The sequence below is a fragment of the Phodopus roborovskii genome, unplaced genomic scaffold (assembly GCF_943737965.1).
Source record: "Phodopus roborovskii unplaced genomic scaffold, PHOROB, whole genome shotgun sequence".
Lineage (NCBI taxonomy): Eukaryota > Metazoa > Chordata > Mammalia > Rodentia > Cricetidae > Phodopus > Phodopus roborovskii.
The window spans coordinates 124,938-145,534 of NW_026125985.1; the positions used below are offsets into that span (position 1 = coordinate 124,938).

A 20,597-nucleotide genomic window follows, 5' to 3' on the forward strand; every position below is an offset into this window, starting at 1 on the left:
AAAGAAACAACAAAAATCCCCCTTTTTCCAATGTTGTTGTCATATAGCTTGTAACATCCCTGAGAAAAGTAATTAATTACATGTCTAATTGTAGAAAATAAACAACTAGAGATGGAATTGACAGTAAATTTCAAATTAGCTGAGTTTACCATAAGAAAAGTAAACATTACATCAAATACGATTTAAAAAAAAAGATGTAAAAAGATATAAATTTCAGAATGAAGCTTTTCTCTCATCACAGAACTAGAAATGTTGGTAAGAAATTAATGGTAGTATTTAAAAGTGGAAAAGATATACACAGCATTTTATTTTCATAGTCAGTTTTTATGCTGTACTTTTGTTACTAAAACGAGTCATTATCTATGCTGCAAGTCCTTTCTTTACCTTTACTATTTGGCCAGTCAATGAAGATAACAAGAGGGTTGATACAGAGTTCAGTTGCACTTGCTCTTTTACTGTAATTAATTTTACTAAAGAAAGAGTAAAACTTCAGCACATCTTTCTACATAAAAACAAACTGAATCATCATTATTCATCTTATGTGTAAAGAAACAGAAATTGAATAGTTAAGATTAACTGTATTTTCACAGTTTAGAACAGTTTAGTTTTAGTTTTAGTTTTTAAACAAATATAGAAAATGATATTAAGGTAAGTTTTAATAGTAAAGAACTAGAAACTGTTTAATTTGAAATTAAAATTATTATCATGTTCAATGTGTTATCTATTCATTTAAAACATGTAGTCTGAAGTAGAGTGCCCAATGAAAAACAGCTTAAAATAGCCAGCCATTAATTACCTTTTTAATCAATAAGTGACAGCCATAATTATTTTAAAGGTATTTGATTTTACATTTTTCAGTAACCCACAAGATAATTTTTATCATCCATTAGAAAATAGAAATAATTTCACAAGTCACAGAAAAGTTAAATCTGCTTGTCAAATAGTCATATCATAGAAATAAAGAAGCTTAAGAAGAAGGCTTAAGATAGTCTGGGTTTATTTCAAAAATCCTGAAAAAATATGTCTTTGCATCAGCCTGAGGATACTGATTTGGCAATGTGTGACTGTTTTCCAGTGCATGCATGCATGTGTTTGTGTGTGTGTGTGTGTGTTTCCTAAAAATAAAGCATTATCTGATATTCACCTTACTAAAGTCAGAATGTCGGCAAGATATTAAACAAACAAGAAAAATAGAATTCTGTTTTACTCCACAGCCAAAGCAGCTTGTATTATTTTTACCTGCATGGCACAACATCTGGATAACATAAGCCAATATCCTTCCCAAGGAAATAAAGAGAGAAGTTGTAATTAATATTCTGCATTCTTGATTCTTTAAAGAGACAACATCTTCCTGTGCTGGCGTAATGACAGCACAATACAACTAATTCTCACCCAGAATTTGAACAGTTTCTTTTGAAACAGTGTAGAAAAAAGTGAGAATACAGTACAAGAATTACATTCTCTAGTGGATAACAGTAACTACTAGGACTTATGCTTACTCATTCCCTGGCAATAATTAGAGTCCTGTGCTTCAGTAAAGTTCAGCGATACACACAATGCTGTCATTCCATGAGCTTAGTAGAAAAAAAAAAAAAAAACTAGACTGCAGCTTTTGTCCACTCAAAGTCTGAAACTGTTAAGGCTTGCAGGGAAGAGACTCTTATAAGGCCTGATCACTCATAACTATTCCATAGTTACTTCACTAGCAAGGCTTGAAGTGCTACTTCACTAGCAAGGCTTGAAGTAGCCAGTTATGGCTATAAAATCATTCTTCCCTGAGTAACCCAATATTGTTTGTTTTATTTCTTGTCCCTCCTCCTTCAGCTTTTTGTTGTTAGAAATAAATAACTATTTCAAATGTTTCACACCTAATTGCCCATGAACTACTGCAAACATTTAATATTGTTTTGGTAATATGGTAGTGCCCTGAGAAAATGAAAGGGGCAGTGTGAGTAAAAGGAAATAGAAAAAAAAAAAAAAAAAAAAAATGAAGCTATGACAGCAACAGCAAAATAAAGAAAGCTAAAGCTCAACCTTATAAGTTATATCCAAGAGGGAATCGAGAACTGTGAGTTTCATTTCACAGGTATGCCCATTTCAAATAATAATAATCTATAATAGTGGAGAGGGGGTTGGGTGTTATAAGACTATTTTTCTAAGATTTCACTAATAGCACCCTCTAGTGTCTCCAGTTAAGCTATGCATATGGCTTTCAGCTAGTAATGCAAAGAAAAAAAAAATGTTTGCAGTTAAAACTATTAACAGCTTAAGGGACTGTAAAAACAAGTTTTCTTCCATTTCTCCTCATTTAGATTCATCATGAATTCACTTGCCTTTTTGTGTACTTCTACTTCTGTCAGACTTACTTTGATTTGTTTCTGTAGAAACGATGTAGTAGTAAGAATTTCTGTAGTTGAAAACAGTTTCTAGACATTTCAGAGAATTTATACATACATTATTATTCGTGAATATTAAAGTATCATCCTGATATTAGTATGTATCTTTATTGTTAGTATACTGGAGAATGACAGCTCCCTAATTTAGTGTCTCTGGCAGTGCTGAACATACTGGGTAGAATAGGATAAAAAATTACATAGGTATGTTAAAGTGGGTAATGTTAGCCTCACATTTAGATGAATGAACAGAAACATTTTAGAAAACAACTCTGTTCCTAAATGTTTTAATAGTACACATATACAGCTTTAAAATTTTCTGCACACACATTGCAATAATAAAAATTACTTTGAATAATTACTCAGAACATGTATATTACATAGATATAGTGATATGCAATATTGAGATATTTCATGTATGCATGTGAGTGCTCACATTCTAAGAAATCTTCAAAATTGGTTATGGGTTTTATACTCCCAGCATATCTTAAATTGAGAATCACATTTCATGGATTCAGCAGTCACACATGGAAAGTGGCTATCTCCCTGGACAATTCTGTCCTGGAGGTTTATATGTCTGCAACCACACTGCTAGAACTTGGAGGTTCTAGGATTTCCTGTTTAGTCTAAAACTACTGTCCTTTTCTTAACAGTTGAGTATCACTGACTGCTAATAATTACAAGTCTTATGGATTTAATATTAAGCATAGAAATATAGATAATACATCTTATTCTGTATTATATACTTTCCCAATAGCCACTATCATCTATTAACGACAGAATTTGTGTATCATGTATAGCAAAAGTTGTTCAACACAACACAAAATGGCTGAAATTTTGTTATAAATCAGCTATCATGTAAGAGACACAATGTGCTTGCTCTGATTAATCTACATGGTTAGTCCAGTGTGTTTTTCTCCTGCACAATGATAACATTGGAGTGCAAATCCAAAGCAGATTATTCAATAATCTGAAATATGATAAATGCATTGTCCTCACTAATAACATATCAAAAAATGGATTTGGTAGAGTGACTGACATATAAAGTAGCAGACAGTGCCAAGTGCCAATAGTCATCCGTTTACTAGGAAAATATGGATGTTCAATCCTTCTTCAAATTAACACATTCTTTCTCAGTGTTCAATTCTTCAAGATCTGAGAAACAACTTTCCTCACTGAAGTTTAAAAAAGAAACCTCGTCGGTCATTTATATAATCATATAATACTATAATGACTAAAGTTAAGACAGTACACATATTTCTATACTTACAGGGTATAGAGTATCATAATTACACTTTTATGTACATAGCAGAATCATTGTTCAGGCTTCTAATTGGAACACTGAAGAAATGCAGTAAATAGTAGTTTCTTTCTATCATTTCCTTCAACAAATACATTGGCACAGTACTTTATTAATTATAAGGTTTATTGTAGAATTTACATTATGAAAATCTGTAAGCCCACAATCTTAAAACCATATGCAAGTAGACTGCCTAAAGTACTGGAAACAGTATATGTTGAGTAGTTTTCCAACTCTAAATTTTATAGCTATAAAATCTTAGGCATTTTATCTATTCTAATTTCTTTTTATGTTAAAACAAAACCAAAATAAAAGGGGAAAGAAGCTAATAATATCTGCCTCATGGAGTGGTTTTTGAGGATTATTAGGGCTATTTAATAATGCAAGAATTCCATAGATTCATTTGGAAAAGGAGATCCCTTCTCTCTGCAGGCATAGCAGGGTCTGCATCAATTCTATCAGAGATAGAATTCACTCTGCTTTTGCCAGGTGTCCCAGCTTTTGGTTATTCCATTGCGCACTGGTGCCATCATCAGTCAGAATACAGGCAAAGACAAAATGGGGAAATTTCTTTTATTATTTTCAGATGTGGATTTCTTTCTGTCTTGTCAACAAACTGCATTTTATTTTCCTCAGATGATTTTCTGGGTTACTTAGTTCTACTTGTAGAGTCTCCTTGGTATATAAGTAATGCTTCTACTCCATTGAGATGGTTTTCTTTTGGACTATACATATAAAAAGTAATACTGTGCCCTACACTACAGAAGAATACTATAAAGCCCTCATTTGGTAAATGTAAAGATAATCCACTCGGAACATAGTGGCAGAGACTAGAGTGTTTAGATTAACATCTTTGTGCAAATTACCTGTGGCTTATGAGTATCAGTTCAGGAATTATAAAACAGATTTAACAATACCACTAATACAATTCTGGTAATGATTAGTTCTTTCCCTTTACACCAAAATGAGATGAAAATCTTTACTGGAATGATTGATCTCTATCATAGGTGTTATGGAGAATTGTTTGTACTTTGAAAGTATCCCCATGCTATAACTTTGCGTCACTCTTCTAGATCCATCAGTGATTTTATTTTCATCGAGATATTGCCATCCCTTATGATAGTGTCACAATATCCAAGAGTCAGACCGGTAATTATGTGACAGCATCTGATTTTATCCCCTACACATTGCCTTACTCTGAAAAAGAGGGTAAAGCATTCATAGGTACTATGAATAATGAAGTCAGAGGTACAACAGGAATAAAATATAATGGTAAAGTGTCTTCCTGGACCTGTCTGTATAAGCAAATATTTTCTTGTCTTTTATTTCATTTCATGCAGACTGCATTGAATGGGCATGCTACGGCTTTCTTTTAGCAGTGGCTTCAGGTATAAGAAAAATACAACAGGAAAAATGGCTTGAGAATTTTTGGAAGCAAATTTTAAGTTAAAAAAAAGTACAAATGGAAATTATGAAAGGGTTAGGAAAATAGAGTAGGACTTAGTGGAATGATACATATTTGTGGATTCATAAAGATTTGCCCTTAAGAGAAACTTTCTAGAAAAAAAAGCTATTTGGGGAAGATCAACTAATAATAATAATAACTAGCAGACTACTTCCTTTTTAACATCTGTTCCTTTGCAGATGCAACCTTTCATTCTATTTTCTCTTCAAAATACAAAAGTGAAAACTGAATACCAGCTTTTAGTGCCTGAAAGCAGCGTACTTTTTCTCCCTTTTACTTAGAAAAATAAACAACAAAAAGCCCAAAAGCAAAAAGAAATTTCCTATTTAAAACTGAAGTGGAGAGCCTGAAATCCAAGTTCTTCTTCTAAAATGCACACCTTCTGTACATAATATTATAGACAATTCACTTGTCTCATTCTCTGGCCTCTAGATAAATATAAGGATTTTCTCTTTCAGATACCAATCACAGATATCTGGCTGTTGTAACTTGTTTTGACATAATTCCATAGGTAGGAAATCAGTTACTGTATCTTTATACACAGATTACATATCTGCGCAGAAACCTTACACAGTGTCCCTTGTTGCTTTAGGGCTCCTGGAAGACCTGATACCCCGTGCCAGCCAGGCATCACCAACTGGGCTGCCAAGCTTATTGGCACACATTGGGTTTGCAGCTCCAGGCTGGGATCTTTCTTGTCTGGTATGCTTTCCTGACTCCCAACTGTGCTGGTGTCCTTCACATCATGATCCCCCAACTGCAGGGCAACATATAGGGACCTGTTTAATGCTCTTTTAGTTGCTCTCTAGGATAGCCAAATGCTGGCTTTCCTCCTCCACCACACCACCCCACCCACACTGGAGGCTCAGTGCAAACCTAGGCAGCTGAGGTATTAGAGACTGCTCACAGTTGAATATGACCTATTCAGAAGCAGGAGATTGGCTCAAACTGGGGCTTCTCCTGGCTCTTGCCAGTACTTCCACTAGTGTGCTCAAGGTATCCTTTGTATGAGAAAATGGTGCTGCTGTGTGCAGGTTCAGAGGCTGTGCTCAGGGGAGTGAAAGGGATCAAGAGAAAGACATAGACCAAGAAAACAAAACAAAAGAAGCATCAAACTTCTGTAAGATAATATAAAGGAGTGAAACTTCAAGGGGAGACTTAAAGTGCCAGGAGAAGGGGACCACTGCGGGCAGAAATGCATGCCCTTCTTATTTTCCTCTGTGAGTTCCCCTAAGCCTCCAGCCCCATAAAGGAGCTTGGAGGCAGTGCGCATTTCCCCTCCCTCTCCGGGCTGCAAGCTTTACTTCCCAAGCTTACCTCAGTCTCGCCCCCGCACCACTCCAGGGGTTTAGCGTCCGCTGGGGGAGGCCGCCTCCTGAGCTGGAGTGGGTTGCTGGGTGCAGGAAGTGGGGACAAAAGGGGGGTACCCAGCAGTTGGTGCAACGCCTTCCCCTCCCAGCAGGCGGCTAGGGCACTAGTTCATTCCTCTTCCCCGCCTTCCACTCGCTCACCCCCCTTCTGTCCCCCTTCCCCCTCCTGTCTAGTCCCACCCCCTCGCCATTGAAAAGGGCTGCCTCGGCAGTGGCTCGATGCAGTCAACGAACTGTCAGGGCGGGAGGAGCTGTGAGCCAGAGCAGCCAGCAGTGGCCCGCGCAGCAAAGCAGAAAGCCACACTATCAGAGTACACGGAGTGGCAGTAGCAGTAGCTACTTAGGCGACACAAGCAGCCCAGCTAGCCCGGGCGGCCTCACTAGCCTCACAACCAGCCTCCACGACGAACAGCTGCTCCGCGGACTGCGAGCTGTGGCGGTAGATCCTGCTACAGCTATCGCAGTCTCCGTGGAGTGGGCGGAAGCCTTTTTTCTCCCTTTTCGTTCTCCCTTTCATTCTACTCAAAAGGAGTCTTAACAGTAGGTAAGTATCGGGTCTGGGTGCCAGAGATGCTGAGACTGGGGACACATGGCTTGTCCTGCACTTAGGACGCATTGATTGCCTGTGCATGGGGTCTGGACAGTTGGCCACAGCATGCTTTTAGAGATGCTGCTGGTGCCCTCCCTTCCGGGTTCTCTTTCCTAGAGGTAAGAGAAAGAGCAAACCCCAGAGGTGAGCTCACACAGAAAATCTTTTGGAACTACCTCCTCTCGGTTTGGTTACTTTGCTAAAACTCTCACTTTTGTCAGGAAAAGTGTCCGCGCATGAATTTCCCCGAGATAGGCTGTGCAAAAAGGTCTTTCACTTTAATTGATTCTGCCAGCTTCAGCGAAGATGAATGAAACTCTAATAGTGAAAAGTGTGGGAATGAGGAGTGGACGCCCCAGACTGTTGGGGGCGGGGGTCTCCAGGAATGATTCCAGAGGAAGGGCAATGCCCCAGGGGTGAATCTGTGGTGGACCCTCGGAGAAAGCCCAGATGCGCTCCTCTCTCTGGGGGCTCCGATTTGAGTCACAGGTTGATAGCACAAACCCCTGGGGGTCAGACCCTTGCCGCAGGGCTTGGGAAAACGTGTGCAGCAGGACGCCCAGGGTCCTTCTGATTTGCTTCTCTTGGTTCTCGACCTTTTCAGCCTGCTCTGGGACCCAGCGAATGTGGAAATGGTAGAGGTGGGCATTTCTGCCCCCTTTTTAAAACACGCAACTTTTTATAAACCAGCCACTGAAAGCCGGTATTCTTTTCTCATTGGGAGAAATAAAAAGACCTCCTAAGTCGAGGCCAACATAAAAAGGTTTCTTTTTCTCCAGAGAAATGGCTTGGGATTCCTTAGCCAAAAGAACGCCCACCTATGTCTTAAATATATGACATTTTCCAAGAGAGACCCAAAAAGCAATTCCCTCCACAAAGGAACGATCTTCCCAGAGCACTTACAAAGAGGCCCCCTTTTGGGAAAATGCCTCTTGCTAAGCGCGTCATTGGAAAAGGTGACTTTAAAAAGCTATCACATTGCTTTAGGGACTTTGGGGGAGCTCAGCAGCAACTGTCTACCTCAGGTTGCAAACACTACTTCCCTATGAGCACAGAGTCACAAAGTAAATTGTCCCTGGGGTGTCAATGTCTCAGAGAGCACAGAAGGATTCCTTTCTGCATCTTCCCCTAGGAAACACTTTTTAGAGCATAGTGAAGATGGCCCCTTTGCTGCTTGTGATTTATTCCGGGCTGAATTGGGTTAGCCGCCTTTGCAGCTTGGGGTTCAGAGTTTTTGGGTGCTCTCCTGGAGTATGTGAGTACGCATCTGCAGGCGGACACTAGCCTCTGTAATCCGGATACCCTTCCAAAATGTTGTCTCTGGAGCTGGAAGCCCAACATTGCACCACTGCGGCACCCACCCACAAAGTAAATCAGGGAGAGAAGTGGGGCTAAGACAAAAGAAATAAGAAAGAAAATGAAACACACAATCCAAACAAAAATGTGATGGCGTTCTTTCCCCCACTATGAGGAAACTTTCCAAAGGCACATTTATCCCGGCCTCGGGGCTGTTCATGTACAATGGAGATAGTGTGAAAAAAGTGGTTGAGAATCTAGGCCATGGGCAAGGGTGCTAAAAGATGGGAGAGTCCTGGGGATAGAGGAGCCTTATGCATGGTCCTATTACTGCAACCAGGAAACAACCTGAGGAGCCATCGGAGATTTTCAAACACTGAACACATGAAAAAAAAAAAAAAAAAAATGAAGGCGCTAGGTGATTCAAAAAGACTGTCTTCCTTGCTTTCCATAGGAAAGAAAGAAAAAAAGTGAAAGAAAGAAAGGAAAGAAGGAAAGAAGAGAGAACTGTGACTCAGGACTGAATAAAAGAGAATGGGGGGAGGGAGGGTGCTCTTGCTGGCATCTCTGCAACTTTGAAAGATAAAGACAGGCACTTTTAATCTTGTTTGAAACACATTCTCAAGGTCACGAAGAGAGATAGCCTTAGGGCTGTCTTTGCCTGTGTGTTTGTACTGGGTGAGTGGACATTTGAAAGCCCTTGGTGGTAATTAACAGTATTTGTCCATGTTTCACCTTTCTTGTCTTTGGTTTATTGGAAGCAGAGCCGACAGTGTGCGGGCAGTTTTGAGAAAGAACCAGGAGATAGACGAGCCAAGGTCTAAATCTACCTTTCTCCTGATGCTAAATAAAGAACCGCCTCGCCCAGCTTGAGTCCCGGTGCCGCCGCCAGGGCTCTGAGTTTGCTAAGCGGGTAGCAAGCGCCTCGGAGAGCGAGCCTTAGGAACGCAGTTCCTGTAGGGGTCCTCCTCGTCCTGGCCACCCCTCCTTTTCTGGCAATGATGTCAGCTGCTGGCCGCGAGGCTCCTAGGCTAGTGAGGGTTGGAGGCGCCAGCAGGCTAACATTCCGGACTCGCTCCCCTTACCCGGGCGCCCAGCATTCCTAAACTCCTTCCCAGTGAAGCCCACCCCCACCCCCAGCGCCTCCCAGAGTCACTGGGATCACCCAAGGTTTTTTAATGTGTTGACTTGCGCTCTGCGCTTTTTGAAAGCGCGAGAGTTTGAGGGTTCTGCTCCTTCCCTCCTTCCCTCTTTCCAGCAGCTAGCTGCTCTTCCCAGTTTCCAGCTTGTACCTTTTTTTATTCACACCGAATTTCTGAATTTAATGGTTCAGTGGCGAGGTGGAGGGCAAGGTACTAAGGTTGAAATCTCCGAATCTCTGAGACCCCCGCTCTCCCTCATTCCCAGCCGCCGCCACCATCATGCTGGGTGATTAGGAAGGATACAGGGATATTTTTATCCCCCTCCCCGGTCTCTGTCTCTGCCTGCTGCAACCTAAGGAAACAAGTTCTTGTGTGTGTGTTCTTCGGGGGGAGGGGGGAGTTCTTTTCTTCTGGAGATGCGGAGATGGGGCGGTGGGGGAGGGGAAGAAGGTGAATGCTCTGGATGGGGAGTCTGGTGAACGAAAATACTAGGCTGGAAATAGGAAGTTGAATACTGAGATGTTTCTGGCTTGGTAGCAGCAGGCAAGAAGCCGAGGTGCTTTTTATTCTAAGGCTGCGGAGTCACTTCTGTAGACCGACGCGCCAAATTGGGAAGATTCCTGAATAGGATTTTTTACTAGACAGAAGCCCGCTGTAGCTTCTTTTTATAGCTTGCTCCAGTCTTTTTGAGGAACAACACCCCACTTTCCTGAAAGCAAAGCAAATCCCCTTTCCAAATGATAGTGAACAATGTATTCTTTAGCTCCAAGAGAAGGGACCTAGTGAGCAGTTGGAGGTTGTGCAAGGCAAGAGGGAGGGGGCACAGGCTGGGAATGTGGACTACAACTGATGCCTACAGCTGTCACATTCCTGTGGAAATTAGATTCCAAGGGATCACAACAAACTGCTTGGCTGCTGCATTTTCCTTTGGAGGCAGAGGGGAATTGTGCAGTAGTTCTGTAAATGTGAGGTTTCAATCACCCACTCCTTTTCTTCCTTCATTTAATGTAAAGTGTCCTTTACATGATACATGCTTCCTCAAACTTCAGTTGTACATTTGAAGGACAGGAAGAAGGAACTCATAACAAGCATAAAGGCAAATTCATGTTCTAGAACTCAATTATTTGCTGAAGACCAACCCTCCCTCTATCACCTAAGTGCTATATTCTGATAGATGTTTGGGTTTCTTCATCTGAAATACCTGACTGAAAGTATTACAGGTTTTATATTATCCCTCTTCCTGGTACTCAAACTTTATGCAAGATAGAAATTCCTCATAGTGACCTTTGTGATTGTTGGTGGCAGGAAGAAATATAGTAAGGGATTTTAAAAGCAGAGCATTGTCCATTTTCTCCAAGTGTACAGTCTCCAATGGCCTTTGGACAATATAAGATTCTTGGAGAACACAGGAAGGCACACAGACAGACTTTATACAAACCACTTGCTTTGAACTACACGAAGGAAATATGTATGACAGCCAGGTTTCTTTTTCTGTTAGCGTGGAAGGAAATTATTCAGGCGATAAAGACATAAACGCTAATTCCCTCCAGTAATCTTGGTATACATATATGAAAGGAGGTGTCATTAATTTATTTATTCTCTGAAAACCTCACAACCATAAATTTGTCAGCTATTACTCTAAGAATCAAAAAGAGATTATGAAAAGTTTGGGCTGGGCCTAATTGAGCTTAGAAAACTCTCATAAAGCTAGGGTCCAAAGTGATGAATGCTCTAATTGAGCATAATGGAAGAAGGAATTAATTTTTGCTAGGAGGTTAAATTGTTCATTAACAATGTCTTCTTGACTATAAAAAAATTAGCCATTTCTAGTCAGTGCCTAGCCAAGTAGACATGGAAGGTTTTACAGAAAACAGTAGTAATAGTGGTGGCAGGAAATTGTGGATTATTGTTGAGTTAACAAGTATGTATAGTTCTGTAATTTGTAGATTAAGGCCACATTTAAGGATTTTTCCCCCAAAGATGCTAATAACAATAAAAGAAAGCAAATATCTTACAGTAGGTGGCTCATGAAATGCTGCTGCTTTTCTCTAAATTATATAAAATAAATTGATTAGTTGCAATAGCAAATAGAGACCAATAAGGTGAAAAGCTTTAGTAATAGCCAGACCATGGAACATAAAGACTGCTTAATATAAATCGGTAGAACTGAAAATGGAATGCTACTTTGAGGGAACGAGTTTCACTTTATTTATCTGCATACTTATATCATTTTATACATCATACTATACTGTTCCAATCTTGTATATACTTCATCTTCCACCAAAAGAAAGTACATTTTGTTCTAGACATCAGCATCTCCTTAACTACTTACAATCACAGTTTTGCTCACCCTATTCCATTTTTCATACACATTCTTGAATCATCTCAGTACCCTACATCATTTATTCAGCTAACTACTTCAGCTTTCATCCTAGTGCCATGTTTAGACATTCTTAACTATTACTTATTTTCTTAGACACTACCAAGTAGCTATACTTTGTTTCTCTACTCATGTTTTTTGTATCACTGCTTTATCTCTGCATTAATTAATTAATACCCTGAAATTTTCCTATCCTATTGGCCATTAACTATCTTTATTTTTTTATTTTTTATTTTTTGCCATTAGCTATCTTAGCCTCTTAGCCTCTGCAATAACCTCGAAGGAGATTTAAATAAATAAATAAATAAATAAATAAATAAATAAAGCATTCTCTACTACCTCAAAATTTCACGAATTTGTCAAATTTCCTTCACTAAAAATGTTTAATATTATCTCTGCGTCTTTTACTGCCGTAATTTCAAACAAGAGTTTTAGTGGAATTCCTCTGATTTATTGCATTTTTATTATCTCTGAAAATCCTATTTTCCTTTGGTTGTATTTAGGGATTTAATATTGTGTGGGGGATTATTCCAACTTTTCTGAATTGTTCACTACATAATTTTTACACTGTTGTTTATGTTCCATCCTTTCTTGTATGTCCTCTGTTTTTCAGTGTGGGACTTTCATTTTATTGGTTTTAGTATCATTTTTTTTTAAATTTCCTGCTATGTTTTCCTTGGTGAAATTATTGTATTAGCATAAATCTAAATACTTCAGGAAGGTATCATCATCTTTAGGCTTGCAGATAAGATTTTATAGTCCTACCAATTTGTGCTGCTACCAACATATACAGTTACCACGAGTAGAGAAAAGGGAATCCCTTTGTATAAAACAAAATTATTCTTACAAAGTTTCTTGATATGTGGGAAGAAAAGGAAGTAATTTGAATGTTACTCTACATTATATGAGTTTTACTCAATGTTGTTGGGAATTAGTAGGGAAAAAATGCCTACAAACTTGTTTTGTTTCACAGAATAAATGGGAGTTTTACCATGGGGAAAACAAAATATATAATAAGTACATTTATTTATACTTATTAACTTTTTATTATAATATTCCAACATTCATTTCATTGTCTGAGCAGAGTTTTGTCATTTGAAGACTTTATTGATCATTTATTATCCAGAATGAACAAATATAGGTAAGATTCACTGGTAATTTTTGAAATGGTATTTTTCAGCTGAAGTTAAGAAAGGAAAACATCACTTATTATGATTTATGATCATGAGGTATCAATAGTAAAGCACAGACTTATCAATAGAGGAAAACTAATTTAGGTTAAAAGTGGATTTAGAGTTTAATTTGTATATATATAAATATTGAATTTGTATTAATATCCAAATAAAAATAAAAAGCTTGGGCTTTTCCATTACAGTTTAGAATTGATAGAATGATTTGCAAGAATCATAACTTTCTCCATTTTTTATACTCTGAAGATCTTTTACTATTGCAGAATTTAAAGGGCCATTTTATTATTTCTCATCCTATAAATATTGATCAGTATAATTGCTAAGCTAAGAAAATGACAATGATGGTAGTTGTTCCTTCCAGCACAAATATGAAGGAATGGTTTCTTCATCTAATTCACACATGATGAATATTGACATTTATATAATAAAAATAGCAAGCCAAAGGAAAAAATGATATCCTGGAATAAGAAGTTTTCTTATTCAAGTTAAATTGTTTTAATAGTGTATCATTTAGTTTAAATTGATAATACTAAAATTACTTTTAATTATAAAAGGAAAGCTCATTTCTTTTTAAGTCTTTGTTCGTAGAATACAAACTGAAATTTAAACTGATTTTACGTTTCATTTGCTAACTTCATATAAAATGAAAGTCAAGTATTACTTTCTACCACAGATTTGATTCATTCTATTTTCTAGCATCTTCTACTTTTACAGTATTTCTGTATAGTTATTTTATTTGAAAGTAATTATTTGTTTTCATATCAAGTTCACAGAAGAGAAAATGAAGTTATCCCTGTTTTTGCTGTCTGAATGTCAGGCAGGTAAAATTAGAACTATTTTATTAGTAAATTGTAAAGGGATTAATGTCATTCAATCTTCAAGTCAAGCCTTTCCATTGCATTATCCCTTGCCTCGCATATTTCCCTGAATTTATATTATTCAAGTTCTGTATATAGAAAACAAAACAAAACAAAACAACAACAATAACAAAACAAACAAAAACCTTAGGCTAAAAACTAAAATTCTCAAAGACTAATACCTACATGTGTATTGAAACATTTGTTACTTGGCTGCTTGGTTTTTATTTTCATTCCATTTAATGAATTTGTTCATTAATTTTGTGACTGTATCTTAAAATATTAGGATTATTGACATGCTAATAGTATACATTCCAAACATGTAGACATTCCCTTCATTTTATTCATAGGAAGAATTGAAACTATGACCCTTCATAATACCACCCCATTAAGCTTGAGTTTACTTAAGTTGGCAAATGTTTAGTGCTATATTTTAATTTATTTTAGGAGGAAGTTGTCAATGATTTTTAAGTAGTGTTTTGCTTTAGACATGCCGTCTTTGAAGTCACATGATTGCTAAGCATTGTTTGGAAGTTTGTATCATATCCTACAAAAGGCACTAAGCTTCCAATATCCAAGTTTATTGTTTTGTCTTCAGGATTAATAAGTTTCCTCAGGATTTTGACATGGTGAGAGTGGGGGAATTTTTTTTTAAATTATGTGAACATTGGGTATTTTATAACTTATTCGTACACACAGGGCAGCCTTGAGCAAATAACTTCAGCTCCATGAACTAATTTGCTTAAATGGAAAATGAAGGAGCTATAAATTACTGCAAGACTCTTTGCAATAACAAGTCTTGTGATGGTTCACAAAAGACTATATATATATATATATATATATATATATATATATGTGTGTGTGTGTGTGTGTGTGTGTGTGTGTGTGTGTATGTGTGTGTGTATACACATATATATACACATACATATATACATACATACATACATACATACATACATATATATATATATATAACATTCGTCCTTTTTCTTTGGCTCTGTTAGCTACCTTTAACAATAACAAAAATGTTGTGGCTTCTACAGCATTGTAATTCATTGCAGGTGGGTAATGAACAGGATTGCAAACAATGATGGCTCTTAGATTTAAGAAACTAAATACTTTGAGGAGTTTCCATGACAGGTTAGGAACAATTAACATCAGCAACACAGAAGTAATGAATACTCAAATTAAATTGAATTAAAATTATTATTGAATGCCACTCTTTACATTATAGAACACCAAGTCAAGGACAGGTATCAGAGACTAGAATTGGCAATTACCAGAAATACTGAATCCAATAGCTTCAGCACACAGTTCTCTAGGAGTTCATATAAGATAAGGTATTTTGAGATAGACTCAGGAATCCAATTCTTATGCACATGCATTTCCTACTTCCCAGTGTGTTTAGAATTCCAAAACATTGCTGCATGTGATTTTTTAGTTCTTTTTGGTCAAATACAACTATAGATTTGCTATCTTATCAGACTTTATATATCTGGCTTTATTAAGCTAGGTAATTTCCTACTCTGATTCAGATCTGTGTTCTACACTTTCTTTTAAATTGACACCATTAATTGTTGTTGTATTGTATATATTATGTTACGTTATAAAATACACTAAATGGTGTCTTGACACTAAGACCAAGTGAAATATCAATTAATCAATATACATATTTTAATTAAAAAGATTAGAAATTATTTATTACAGATAGCTAAGATACATATTTCTGAAAAATGATTTTATTTTTATAAATGCATTTTTACTCGACAGACATTTCTATGATGGTTCAAATATAACTTTGGAGAGCTTTTGATGGTACTTTTCTAAAATATAAATATAAATCATTTAGTTGACAAAGTGTATGCTGAGTGTTAGAGAGTATTTGTCAGGTAGAAAGCTAAGAAGGCTAAATATTTCAAAGAGAAGTTTTCCTTTTCTTCCATGAATAACCTTGTACAGCTGTATTTTCCTTGGAGAAGGAGGAGAAAGGGAGAGGAAACACAAATTCAAATGGAAAAGAAAGGCCAACCAGAGTGTTAGCTGATGGGGCTTGTACTTTAGTCTAGAGTGAAATATGAAATCTTTTTGAAACTGAATGTGTTGGATTTTCTACTTGTCACTTTGAATGTAAAATGTTTATATTACCCTAAGTTTTATATGGCTATAGTTTACTAAGATAAAAAGTCTTCCAGAACATAAGACTACATTATATCAAAAGAGAGGGTCAAGAAAAGATATTACGCGCGCACACACACACACACACACACACACACATATATATATATATATATATATATATATATATATATATATACACACACAAGCAAGATAAAAATCATTAAGCAGGCTACATCTCCATTGTTTTTTCTTTAGATCAGAAAATATTATGCTCAGTTTAACTCTGATGTATTCCCCCTTAGCTTTCAATTAGGCCCAGTTTGTAGAACTCTTCTTAATTCCAATTTTTCCTAGTCACCAGATACAGTAGATATAACAATCACTAGATCACTAGATACAGTATTTATATTCTATACTGTCCATTTTATAAAGTGAAGGAATTCGAAGCAGAATTATACAGGAAACAGATTATAAATCCATTGAACATTACACACTTTGTATATGTACCACAATTGTATGGAAGAGTAAACAAATTTGGAATGTGAGGCTAATGCTTACCAAAATGTGTAGCTATAAAAGGAGAACTGTAAAATCATCAAAGTACTTTAAGAAATAGAGTAGACAGGCAATTTGCAATCAATCAAGTTCACTGCTAATTAATCGTTATCTTAAACTCTGGTTTCTTGGAAGGTATTTTCAGACAAATTATTTAGAAATCTTGTTAAAATGCAAATTTTGATTCAGCAGTTCTGGTTAAGACCTGGAAGTTTGCATTCATGAAAAACACTGTGGGCCTGTTGATGCTGCTGCACCTCTGATTACATACATAGAGTAGAAAGTAGCCAGTTCATCATCATGGAAATATGACAAAGATGAAAGGTTAACCAAATGTAATATAATTTCAAAAATAAGTAATTTCAGTTATTGTGCAAAGGATCACACATTTAAAAATCAATTAGTGTATGATTATTTGCATTTGATGAAGTTGATATCTGTCTTTGGTTTAAGTAATTATTTGAAGATGTCATCACAATGAAAACCAGCTGCTTGTTCATCTTATGTTTAACTTTTCAACAGCTCCACATGCAAGCATTTATAAAGCATGGAAGTAAAAACATGGAACACGCATAATTAAGTTTGTCAATATTTTATAAAAATGCAAAAGCAATCTAAAAGTTCTAATTACTTTTAGCAGGTTATAGTTCCTTGAAATATCTCATTTATTTTTTAATATTTACTCTGTGTTTGTGTGTGTGTTTGTATATGTGTGTGTGTGTGTGTGTGTGTTTAGTGTGTGAGCATCGTGTAATATGTGTAAAAATCAGAAGGCAGTTTTCAGGATTCTATTCTCTCCTACTATTTCAGTCTGGGGAGTGAACTCTGGTCATCAGGCCTCACAGTAAGTACCTTTACTCATTTTTATTCTAAAATGATAAAATATATTTTAAAAAACTGTTACACTCAGTCATTCATATTTCAGGGCAGTGAATTAAATTTCCACATCTTTACATTTTTAAATTCAGTATCTGACACTTTTCAGTCAAAGGAACACACACACAAAAAGAGACAGTGCAAAAACATTTATGTGTATTTTTTTTCTACTCAGAAAAAACTAAAAGCTTGGAACAAATGATAAATTACACGTTTGTCATGACTAGGCTTCTGTTTCACAGTGTAGCACAATAGCTCTTTAATCTCAGTGAAATCTTCACTCCTAAACCATCTATAGAATAAAAGTCTGCATTCCATTTTTTTTATGTTCATTTTATCTTGGTACAGAAGCAGCATTAAAGTGAAGGAACAGCATTCAATGTATCTTTAAAAATAAGTAAGATATACATGTTGAAACTGTGTTTTGGGGGAAGCACAGTGTGTTCTGGCAGGGTGTATGGAAATGACTGAAAAAAAGTATCATCTTAAAGATGATGTTGTCTTATTTTGTGGCACCACAAGTCACCATCTTCCCAGAGAGACCTCTTGTCTTTCTGGAGCTCTGATACTGTAATAGCAACAGCAGAGCTTGTTTGGTAGCGACCTGAGAATCTCTGTGAACTACAGGGCCAATTGGATTAAAATGTTTTCTGAAAGTGCTAAATGAACTTGGGTGTCTGCCAAAATTGCCTTGGATGTCATTACTCTTAACATTACTTAATGCTAAGTGTAAACTGTTTCCATGTTTTTTTCCAGGGACCTTAAAACAGCATGAAGACCATAGACCTTTTTCACAAGTAAATTTGAATTTATACATTTTAAACCATATGAGATAAATAACAATGTGTAACTACAGAGCAAGTATAATGATACTGTATTAAAAGTTATGAATTATTTTTGAAATACGCTAATGTTAATGTTTTGAATTTTGATTGGCCATAGGTAACTGAATCTAAGGAAACAAAAGCGATGGAAAAAGGAGTAGTACTGTACTTAAAATAGCATCTCTTATTAATGAGGGATGACTGTGCTGGTAGCTTGCTTTAACTGTATGAATGACTATATTATCATTTTAATATTACTTTTCCTTGATTCATTGTATTCCAAATTGTATCTTATTTGAATATCTCATAATACTTTTGTGACAAATTTATTTAAAATATTCTATATTTTGAGAAAAGTATCATAAAACTATTTTTTAAAGGTCACTTACATTTTAAGCGCCCGAGACAGGTAATAAGACTAATTCCTTCAGCTAATGCAATACCTTTTTATGTCCACATAAAATTAAGTAGACAAAGTTGGGAAAGAAAAATAATAACATTAAAGTTAATGTTTGAAAGTTTTGAATTAATATTAGAAATCACAAAGATAGTATATTGAGCTGTTTTCTTATTCATTTTTTTTTGAGACATCATCTCAATGTTTAGCACAGGTCTGCTTGGGATGCACTATATAACCCAGGCTGACTTTGAGGTCTCATGTGCCTTGATATCAGGTATGAGCCAATATGCCTACAACCTTGAGCTTTATTAAGAATAATCAAGGTAAGATCTGTAGCTTTAGACTTTTAAAACGTGTGGTAACATAAGTGTATAATTACTAAAAACTATACATGATAAACTAGAAAACAAAGATGCAATCAAACCAAATGAGGAAAAAAATGTTGCAATGTAAAATGGGTTCAGAAATCAGAGCAGTGCTCCTTGGCTTTTGCTTTTGTAAAGACACACTCATTTGAGAGAGTAGGCCTGGGAGAGAGTACTTGGCAGAAAAAAGGAAAATATATTACAGCTATGGATTAGTTCTCCATGTTTAAAACAAAGAAAACAAACAAAAACACACTGAATATGTGTGTGTGTGTGTGTGTGTGTGTGAATGGGTGTGGGTGTGTTCTGTATCTGTGGTTTGGCAATGTTTGTGACTCTGAATGTTTGGAGATTTCACATTCATTTCTTATTTTAATTTAAAAAATATTCTAGATTTTTTATTGTATAGGTTTTTAGTGGCAATAGTTAACCATCTAGGGTGAATGATTTTGCCCACTGGGAAATAAGAGTATGTATTCCCTTGGAAGAACTAGATTATTAGGAGGTATTACAAAAATAACCTTTGTTGACAGAGAAGCAAGCCTTGTTCAGTTTCTGTAATGAATCTCATGAGATAATTAGTACATTTAAGATTATAAATGACAATATATATTCTAAGCGCTATTAAACAAATGTGTAAAGTTCCTTTAAAAGTACAGTTTATTAAGGTAGCACTTTTATTAATATTTAGTTGTGAACCAGTTCTTTACACTTTAATTGCCAATATATTAGTAATTAATAATCAATTTACAAGTCTTGAAGCTCTCAGCCTTTAAATGTCTGACTTACTGACTTGTATGTATCATATCCATCACTCACCTGACTTTTAATCACCTGCCTCTTTTACTTAAGACCCCTCAGTTTTATTGGTGTAAAGCTGTAATGTACAGTAAAAATCAGTATTTCTTTCAATGTATAGAACTCATGTTTTTCTTATTCACAGAAATTTAAATATTTTTTATTCTAAAGGTGTTTTTTTATTCCTCTTGCTAAAAATGTCTAACACATTAGGCTTTTAGTAGATGAAATGAACAAAGTCGCAAACTTTTGCTCATCAAGCACACCTTCAAAGGTTGGTTGTGATTTTTTAAAATACAAATTCACAGCTTTTTGGTTAATGGAAAATTCATCACCCTCAGTTATATTTTCCTACTTGTTTTTGTTTAACTGACATTCTGTTTTAACAGTTGCGGACATGTATGTCAGTTTTAAACACGGTTTAAAATGAGCTCTGCTCTGGCTTCAGTCCCTAGACATGGGGTACCATGTAGGGGAAGAAGAAAATTTATAACTTTATCTAAAATTTAATGGTTTTTTCATTGTCAACACAGATAATATTAACTATAATATTTATTGGTCTGCGAGTTCTTTTATTTGCTGTCCTCCTCTTCCCTCCCTCCTATGCCATTTTCTATAAAACAGGCTTATATTTCTTTTTGATATTATAAACTTTTATAGAAAATTATTAATTTAAATG

At 36.0% G+C, this 20,597-nt stretch overlaps 1 protein-coding gene across 1 annotated transcript in view; it reads left to right on the plus strand.

Annotated features, from left to right (window-relative positions):
* Nucleotides 1–6,827: 6,827 nt before the first annotated feature.
* LOC127218221 (protocadherin-11 X-linked) overlaps nt 6,828–20,597 on the plus strand; it is a gene marked incomplete at its 3' end in the record, with an annotated part of 252,382 nt that continues 238,612 nt past the window's right edge. Inside the window, exon 1 of the mRNA XM_051179248.1 lies at nt 6,828–7,072. The remainder of the gene's footprint in view (nt 7,073–20,597) is intronic.